Below are 8,621 nucleotides of genomic sequence, written 5' to 3'. Positions count from 1 at the left end.
CTTATCACAGGCGATCCAAAGCCACTGCACATCATCTGCTACGCACACTATATTCCTCCAATATTTCACTCACTTCCTATATCACGCAACAGAAAATATTAATAAAATTCACTTAGCAACATTTTCATTTTTAATCAACAATACGTATAACAATTAAGAATAAAATTAATTGTGAGCACATTGTTATAATTAGAATACTGTTTTTATTCGTTTACAAATATGGGATTAATATAGAGCTGGCAGCAACAATATATACAACTCATCCTGTATGTATCGTAAATCCTAACTTGAGAAGACATCTCTGACGCAAACAATGAGACAAGAAATCAAATACTATATCCGACACATTTGGGGTTTATTGAACTTCAATGTTGGAAGATACCACCTTGTCGGTAGTACAAATGTAATATCCTTACAACACGCGGAACTTTTGCCAGGCATATCTAGGAATTTGGGAAGATTAATTGATATCCTTAATGTGCAATGTATGATTATGACGCATTGTTATGTACACGCAGACGGAACCAGGACAATCTATAGATGACATTTGCACTGTGTTTGGACAATTTGTTCGCAGAAAGTAACCGTTTTTGTCTATGAATACTTGAGAACATGGAAGGTATGAGATATACATTTTATGCGCAAATATTATAATACAAATCATTGTTAGTTTGGTGGATGCGTGAAAGAAAGAAAAGGAGTAGATTTTTGCAGACGTCCGGATATAAAGCGAGAACTGAGAATACGCATCTATAACATCTATTTTCTTTGTGTTAATGATATCGATGAACTAAACGGGGAAACTAAAATACAACTGTTTGCAGTATAATTCGAAGTATAGTCAAGTGCAGAGGCGTACTCACGGGGTGTCCACCGGGTGCGGACTCCTCGCAAAAGTTCCTAAGTGAACATACATTTGCAGACTTTCTCATTAAATGTAGTTATTAACAGGGAAAATATTGATGTATCATCAATATAAATCTGATCTTACACTTCATCTGTACTCTGTCTGTATCATGTTTTTGTGAAAAAGTAAGTGGAATATTTATCGTGTTTTCGAATGCAGAATAATAGTATATAGACATAGTGGCTTGTAGTATTGGAACCTTGCCCCCCGAAGCTTGGATCCCTTAGAAGAAAAAAAAAATGCATGCGCGCCTGGTGAAATGGTTAACGAATTCAGTTCACTCGATGAATCGACAGATAGTAATACACATTTCGACAGATCGACAGCATTCGACAGATACAGACATATGAAAGTAGCACAAGAATTAGGCGAAAGTCCGTGCGTTTCCTCAATTCACGTAGGAAACAACAGAAAATATCAACTACCATAAAATAATCCGTATATATATTTAATTTATTTGGAATAAAATAAATATAGAAACAACCTGTTCATACATAACTACGGTAAGTGCGTTAATTGCTAACGTAAGAACAAATATGAAACAAGGCACAAAATAAAAAAGAAAAATAAAGTTAAAGGGAATAAATATTTAGGCTTGATTGTCATTCGTATTAAGAAGCTGGGTAATAAAATGTTAAAATCTACAGAAAATTATGAAATTAAATCAGGATTTGAAATAAAAGTCTATACATTGGAAGTAGGCCAGGGAGTTTGCAAGGCAGATGTGTGCGACACGCGTTACTTTATAGATTCCCTTCATTGAACTATAGTAAGCAGTACGAAGATGGTACTTTGCGTATAATCACAGGAAGGATTGAAGTTAATTACCATGGTAATATAATTATTTATTGATAAGTATTTCCATGTTAAATTATGAAAATTATAAGCACAAGGAGGGTGAAAAAGTAGTGTGACCGACTTAGCAATGACTGAAACATAAAATAGAAAAGCGAATAAAAACAAATGCCTTTTGAGTTATGTGGAATAAAGTTTCTTCTAGCCAGTAAGGAAGAATAGGATCTGGTGCATTCATTGAATACCTGAAAAAAATCGTTTATCAAAATAGAAGGAAACACACTTATCGTTGTGGCAACTACGAACTTCTGTTTACCTCAGCCCGCCTCAGCAAGTGCTTTCTATCCGGTCCGCGCTCCGTAACCAAACTCAACGCTGCCTGCCAGCGAAAATTTCATTCTTCAGTATCGTTGAGTTTATTGCAGAAAGCAATGGCAGATACGGCATCAGCACCTGCAGCCCCGGCACAGGCTTCTCCTAAGAAGTCTGCAAAGCCTAAGAAACCAAAAACAACACCTTCTCATCCAAGAACATCAGAAATGGTGAACAACGCCATCAAGAATTTGAAGGAAAGGGGAGGAAGTTCACTGCAAGCTATTAAGAAATACATCTCTCAGAACTACAAAGTGGATGCCGAGAAGCTTGCTCCATTTATCAAGAAATACTTGAGAAGTGCAGTTGCTTCTGGGTCTTTGGTTCAGACCAAGGGAAAAGGTGCATCTGGATCGTTTAAGCTTAGTGCTTCATCGCTGAAGGAGAAGCCTGAAGGTGGATCTTCAACCAAGGCGAAACGATCAGCATCAAAGGAGAAGAAGCCTGCGAAAAAGCCAGCAGCTAAACGTCCCAAGAAGACTGGTGAAAAGAAAAAGGCTGCTGCTCCCAAACCTAAGAAATCACCATCTAAAGTGAAGAAGGCAAAAACTCCCAAGAAGCCAAAGGCCCCGAAGCCAAAGAAGGCTACAGCAAAACCGAAAAGTGCTAAGAAGGCTGCACCAAAGAAGAAGTAAATGTGTCAGTAAATCATCTGACATTTTAAAACGGCTCTTTTTAGAGCCATCAAATACTTTGAGAAGAGTAAAATTGTGCTTTTCCTATCATTATCACATGTTCATTCATAGCAATGTATAGTATACACGCAAGGGACTTTGAGTTTTCTTTTTAACCGAAGCACTTCTTGATGTAAGTGCTTTATAACAGAGGGGAATTGAGGGTGGGGAAAGAAAGCTTTCACGGGTGTCAAGAATGGTGTACTCGAAAAAAAATGGGGAACACATTACGTAATGTCAATTTGTGATCACTTACTTTTTCCTTGTTCCTATCTTCAAGTAGCGAAACAGTACAGAAAACGCACTTAATGCATTTGTTAGAAAAACTTTTGCAGGCTGACTGGGTTCGATTCTCGGTGGGAGCTCAAATGTTTCGCATTGCACGTTAATAAGTAGGTCCACGTTTGAAACAGCCTTGCTGCTGAAAGGGACACTAAACTAAAATCAACTCTTTTCAAGGCTGGGGTGAAAGAAATGTTCGAACTTATTACAACTCGTGAAAGTGAAGTAGACTGTTTCAATTTAACGTCGTACTATTATGATTTTTATGATAAAGGAGACGGGTGATTACGCCTAATGAATGATGGAAATACTGGTGTAATGAGAAAGTGTTAGGAAAAGGGAACACGCTAATAACCACGGATACCGTCTTATAATTCGTAATATTGCTATAAAGAAAAATAGTAACACCAGCAGAAATGTAGGTGTACAATTGAACTGATGTTAAGTACAAACAGACACTTAAAGAAAGTTTAGTTTAACGTTTGCATTCAACAGCAGCGACCTCTGAGAAAATATTACTTTTGCTACCTTGGAAGAAGTACATATTTCGCCTGCGAGTTCTATGAGATTAATAACGTTGAGAAGGGCAAACAGTGGTTGAATCGAAGTTAACTTATGCAACATATGGCAAAATCGAATCCTTGACCACATAAAACGAAGATAATCAATCGGTAAACATAGGGGAAAACTAAAGAATATACTTGAAAGATAGGATGATATACGAAACGAGAGGAAAACGAAGGTAGATGTATTAACTATGCAACATACGGCGTGAGAATTTAAAAAAAAAAGATAACAAGTATGGACAAGATCCTTGTTAGGATAACAGCATCTCTAAGTAGTGTATTGGTCCTAAAAAGGACCGTTTTTGAACTCAGTGCCAGAACTTCAAACTTAAGCACGTTCCCCACGGATGCGGCGAGCAAGCTGAATGTCCTTAGGCATGATTGTGACTCTCTTTGCGTGAATAGCACACAAGTTGGTGTCTTCGAAAAGCCCTACAAGGTAAGCTTCACTTGCCTCCTGTAAAGCCATGACAGCTGAGCTTTGGAAGCGAAGATCTGTCTTGAAATCTTGTGCAATTTCTCGGACGAGTCGTTGGAAGGGCAGCTTGCGGATGAGCAATTCAGTGCTCTTCTGGTAACGACGAATTTCTCGGAGAGCCACAGTACCAGGCCTGTAACGATGGGGCTTTTTCACTCCACCGGTAGCTGGAGCACTCTTTCTTGCAGCTTTGGTGGCAAGCTGCTTTCGAGGAGCTTTGCCTCCAGTAGATTTCCTAGCTGTCTGCTTGGTACGTGCCATTGCAACTGTCACGACTTGTTTCAAATAATTGCGCGCTGAATGAAGTCAAGTTATATAAAGAGCAAAACCGTTAAATCAAGCTATTTCTCATTGGATAAAGTCAGTCGAAAAGGACAGTTCTCATTGGCTTAGACACGTTTTGTGTTTTTCCTCCGTGCTTTCCCTGCATGATCGAAGGAACAAAACCACGAGTCTTGGGCTGCTTGGGCTTGTATTTCTCGTGTGTGGTGAGCGAAGCAGTAACATATCGAAATGACAGGACGTGGAAAAGGAGGCAAGGGTCTTGGCAAAGGAGGTGCCAAGCGCCACCGTAAAGTTCTTCGTGACAACATCCAGGGTATCACCAAACCCGCTATTAGGCGTCTTGCTCGCCGTGGTGGTGTGAAGCGTATCTCTGGTCTCATTTATGAAGAGACCCGAGGAGTATTGAAAGTATTCCTGGAGAACGTAATCAGAGATGCTGTTACATACACAGAACACGCCAAGAGGAAGACAGTGACAGCTATGGATGTTGTGTATGCCTTGAAGAGGCAAGGAAGAACCCTGTACGGTTTCGGAGGTTAAGTTGGGGTTCCTCCTATTTTGGATATAAAATTGGCATAAACGGCTCTTTTCAGAGCCAACAAATTTATATAAAGGGAAAGATTTACTTTGTGCGATTTTCTGTTAGATTATAAGAATTCGTGTAACTACATTAAAGCCTTTTGATGCACACAAAATTACAGACGTAGAGAGATTAATTTGAGAAAATCATACGTTTTTTTTTACATTATGTACGTTCATGTATACGTATTCATATGTAGCAGTATTAATGCTGGAGAAGGGGTTCTGGTTGGAAATTGGCGATTTGTTGGAAGTAGCGAGCATGAGAGATGCGAAACGCAAGTCGGAATTTCTGTTCTGACAGTAGGATGTACGTATAGAGGCTTATACAACTTCTATACTGTGCTGTGAGGGGCGAATAATGCGTTAGAAACCTGAATCTTGTCCTTTATCTTGTTTACGTGGTCTTGGGTTCGATTTTTTTCTTTTGCGGTAGTGTCTATTGTGATTTACATGTAAATTAATGACACTTCGTAGCGGGTTAGTAAAATAAAGAGTAATACAAATATGAGATGTAGGTTAATGCATTGTATACTTCACATTATTTACTAAAGAAAGGCAGTAGTTACAAGAAACCTAGGCTCGCTCGTTGGGCACAGTAGCAAATGAGTTCTGAGATCAGAGAATAAGAGTAGTTGCGTATTACAAACCATATACATATAACACATATCACACAAATATGAATATCGACCTTGCAAAGAATAAATCGTACTTAAGTGTGCATTTAATGTCATTACTATGTTGCAAAAGAAATTTAGGAAAGTTTTTTGATCCGCTCTGTTCATGATGTCATTGGGGCATAGTAATGAACAATAATAAATGTCGAGAACATATTGAACAGAGTAATTTCAGCCAAGCCAACGCAAGAGAGAAACATGAGTGCTTTAAGAATGTTGGAAATTCCTTTGTCTAGCATGAAGTACATGAGAATATGTGGTATGAGGTTTTCTTCCATTGCTGAGAATCTGGGCTCGACTGTCCTGTCCTCTGGGTAATATGAGCCCGATGTACGCAAATATCAAAAAAATGTAGCTAGCGACAATACAAAAGGTAATGATCTTATAATTAATAATGTAGTGGGAACTAAGCACATCGCTGTTTGGAGTATTCTAAAGATAGTGTGACTTCCTATGGGCTTCAATTACGATCGACGACTACACATACTAATTAATCGAATAGCAGCGAGAATTTCGAATGACACTAAGCAACTATCTCAGACACTTTTGATGAGTCTGTATATCGAAAACAATTCATTTCAATCGTAAATCTCCTCTATAAAGGGGTTTGTGGCCCTCATAAGGGCCGATTTGTATGAGATATAGGTCTTACATTTATGCCTTCTTCTCAGTTTTCTTGGGCAGAAGTACACAGCTTGAATGTTGGGCAAAACACCACCCTGAGCGATTGTAACTCCAGACAACAACTTGTTTAATTCCTCGTCGTTACGGATAGCTAACTGCAGATGACGTGGAATAATCCTAGTCTTCTTGTTGTCACGAGCAGCGTTGCCTGCCAACTCAAGAACTTCAGCTGCCAGGTATTCCATGACTGCAGCCAAATACACGGGAGCGCAGCACCAACTCGTTCGGCATAGTTACCCTTTCGCAAAAGACGATGGATTCTGCCTACTGGGAATTGAAGGCCAGCCCTGCTGGAGCGGGACTTGCTCTTTCCCTTGACTTTTCCACTTTGCCGCGACCAGACATTGTTCAATATTCTTTCGTAATAAGATGAGAGGAAAAATTGCGGCCTCCCATGAATCAAGTCAGTTTTGTTACTACTTCAAGCGTGCACCCGAGTGCATCAAATGAAAAGCAAGGCAGTTGGCGCGAATTGAAACACGTACTGTAATTTAAATGAAGTCGATAAATCGGCGGACACATCTAATTTTGCTGAACGAGTGAGTCATCATGCCACCAAAAACTAGCGGAAAGGCTGCAAAGAAGGCTGGTAAAGCCCAAAAGAATATCTCCAAGGGAGATAAGAAGAAGAAGAGGAGGAGGAAGGAGAGCTATGCCATTTACATCTACAAAGTTTTGAAGCAAGTGCATCCTGACACTGGCATATCTAGCAAAGCTATGAGTATCATGAACAGCTTTGTTAATGACATCTTCGAGCGTATTGCTGCTGAAGCTTCTCGTTTGGCCCATTACAATAAGCGGTCAACTATCACCAGCCGGGAAATCCAAACAGCTGTGCGCCTTCTTTTGCCTGGTGAACTTGCCAAGCACGCTGTAAGTGAGGGTACGAAGGCTGTTACCAAGTACACAAGCTCTAAGTAAAAATCTTCTTCAAGATTTTTCATTTCAAACGGTCCTTGTCAGGACCAACACATTATTCGAAAGAGTTAAATCACGAAATTTGCTTCATTCTGTTATGTAGAAACACCTTGAAATCCAATTTCTATATGCTGTTAGTAAAAAAGTAAAGCACATAGCGGAGATGTGTCGTGCTTGTATACGAAAGGCATTTACTCGCCGGAGATCTACACTTAGTCATAATAATTTACTTTTAAAAAGTGGTAATACATTCCGTGTTAAGTATAGTAGTAGGTGCACACGGATCGGAAATCAGGTTATTTTAATGTGCCGTGCAAATAAACAGGCTGTTAGTGTAAGAAATAGTGGGTATAACGCTTAGAATATCGATTAATCGCTATGAAATAATGTTGATAAATTATCTCTTGAAAGTACTATAAAATTAATGTTTCTAGTATTTTCGTACTTGAAGGATAATGAAATTTGAAAAAGAGATGCCAACAGCACCTGGTGTTCCCAGGCGGTCACCCATCCAAGTACTGACCAGGCCCGATGCTGCTTGACTTCGGTGATCGGACGAGAACCGGTATATTCAGCATGGTATGGCCGTTGGCAACTACCTTTTCTTCAATGTCCTGTTAAGGAAGTATGTTTTAAGTAAGAATTGACATTATTAACTATAAAGGCAAGCATATTAACGTCGTTAACATTACTTGGAATATACTAATATTCGAATAAATATTTGAATGTTCGAATGATGAGTGATTCGGATGTTCATAGTGCCACTATGTCCTATCGAGTTTACTATCACGAACCACGTATGAAATTGTATATAAATAAATAAAAATAAATCCTTTATTAAGTATTGATTACAGGAAAAAGGCAAACTTACATTCTTTAATGTACACAATGAAATGTATGAAAGATATTTTTAAGATATGTTTCACTTACCCTTTATAACGCAAGGTAGTTTTCAGTGTAGCATCCTCTTCAGCTGCGAGATAACGTAAGGCAGATGATCATTCAGTCGTGAAGCACTAAAATGTAATATACATTTTAACTATTATCGATAAGAATTATTTACTGCAGGGATGCAAATAAAGTGAGGCAAATTAGTAAATAAAAACCGATACTGTAACTGATAATGTAATTACGTATCTGTATTAGTTGTATATACAGTAATCGCACGATTATCCGCGGAGTTGGATGTTGGCATAATCGCGCATAATCAGCAGTATGAGCAGAAAAGGGAAATGAAATGAAATCTTTAGATTTACGTCGCATACTTATACCGGTTACGCTAAAGGAGACGGTGATGATGAGTACTGAATGAAGAAAGTGGGAGGAAACGGGAGAAACCCGAGAAAACCCATGAGCACGGTCTTTATGCACGACAAAGTTCACACGGCACGAGCTGGGATTGAA

The 8,621-nt window shown here is 38.9% G+C and overlaps 1 non-coding gene across 1 annotated transcript; it reads right to left on the bottom strand.

Moving 5' to 3' along the window:
• Positions 1 to 7,691: 7,691 nt before the first annotated feature.
• On the bottom strand, positions 7,692 to 7,810 carry LOC145678130 (5S ribosomal RNA). The gene has a single exon (XR_014130246.1). It is a non-coding gene; the product is annotated as a 5S ribosomal RNA (ribosomal RNA).
• Positions 7,811 to 8,621: the final 811 nt, after the last annotated feature.

Source organism: Thermobia domestica, unplaced genomic scaffold (assembly GCF_964235325.1).
Source record: "Thermobia domestica unplaced genomic scaffold, izTheDome1.hap1.1 HAP1_SCAFFOLD_1899, whole genome shotgun sequence".
Taxonomy (NCBI): Eukaryota; Metazoa; Arthropoda; class Insecta; order Zygentoma; family Lepismatidae; genus Thermobia; species Thermobia domestica.
Note: the sequence above shows the minus strand (reverse complement) of the source record. Positions and strands in the feature narration are given on the sequence as shown.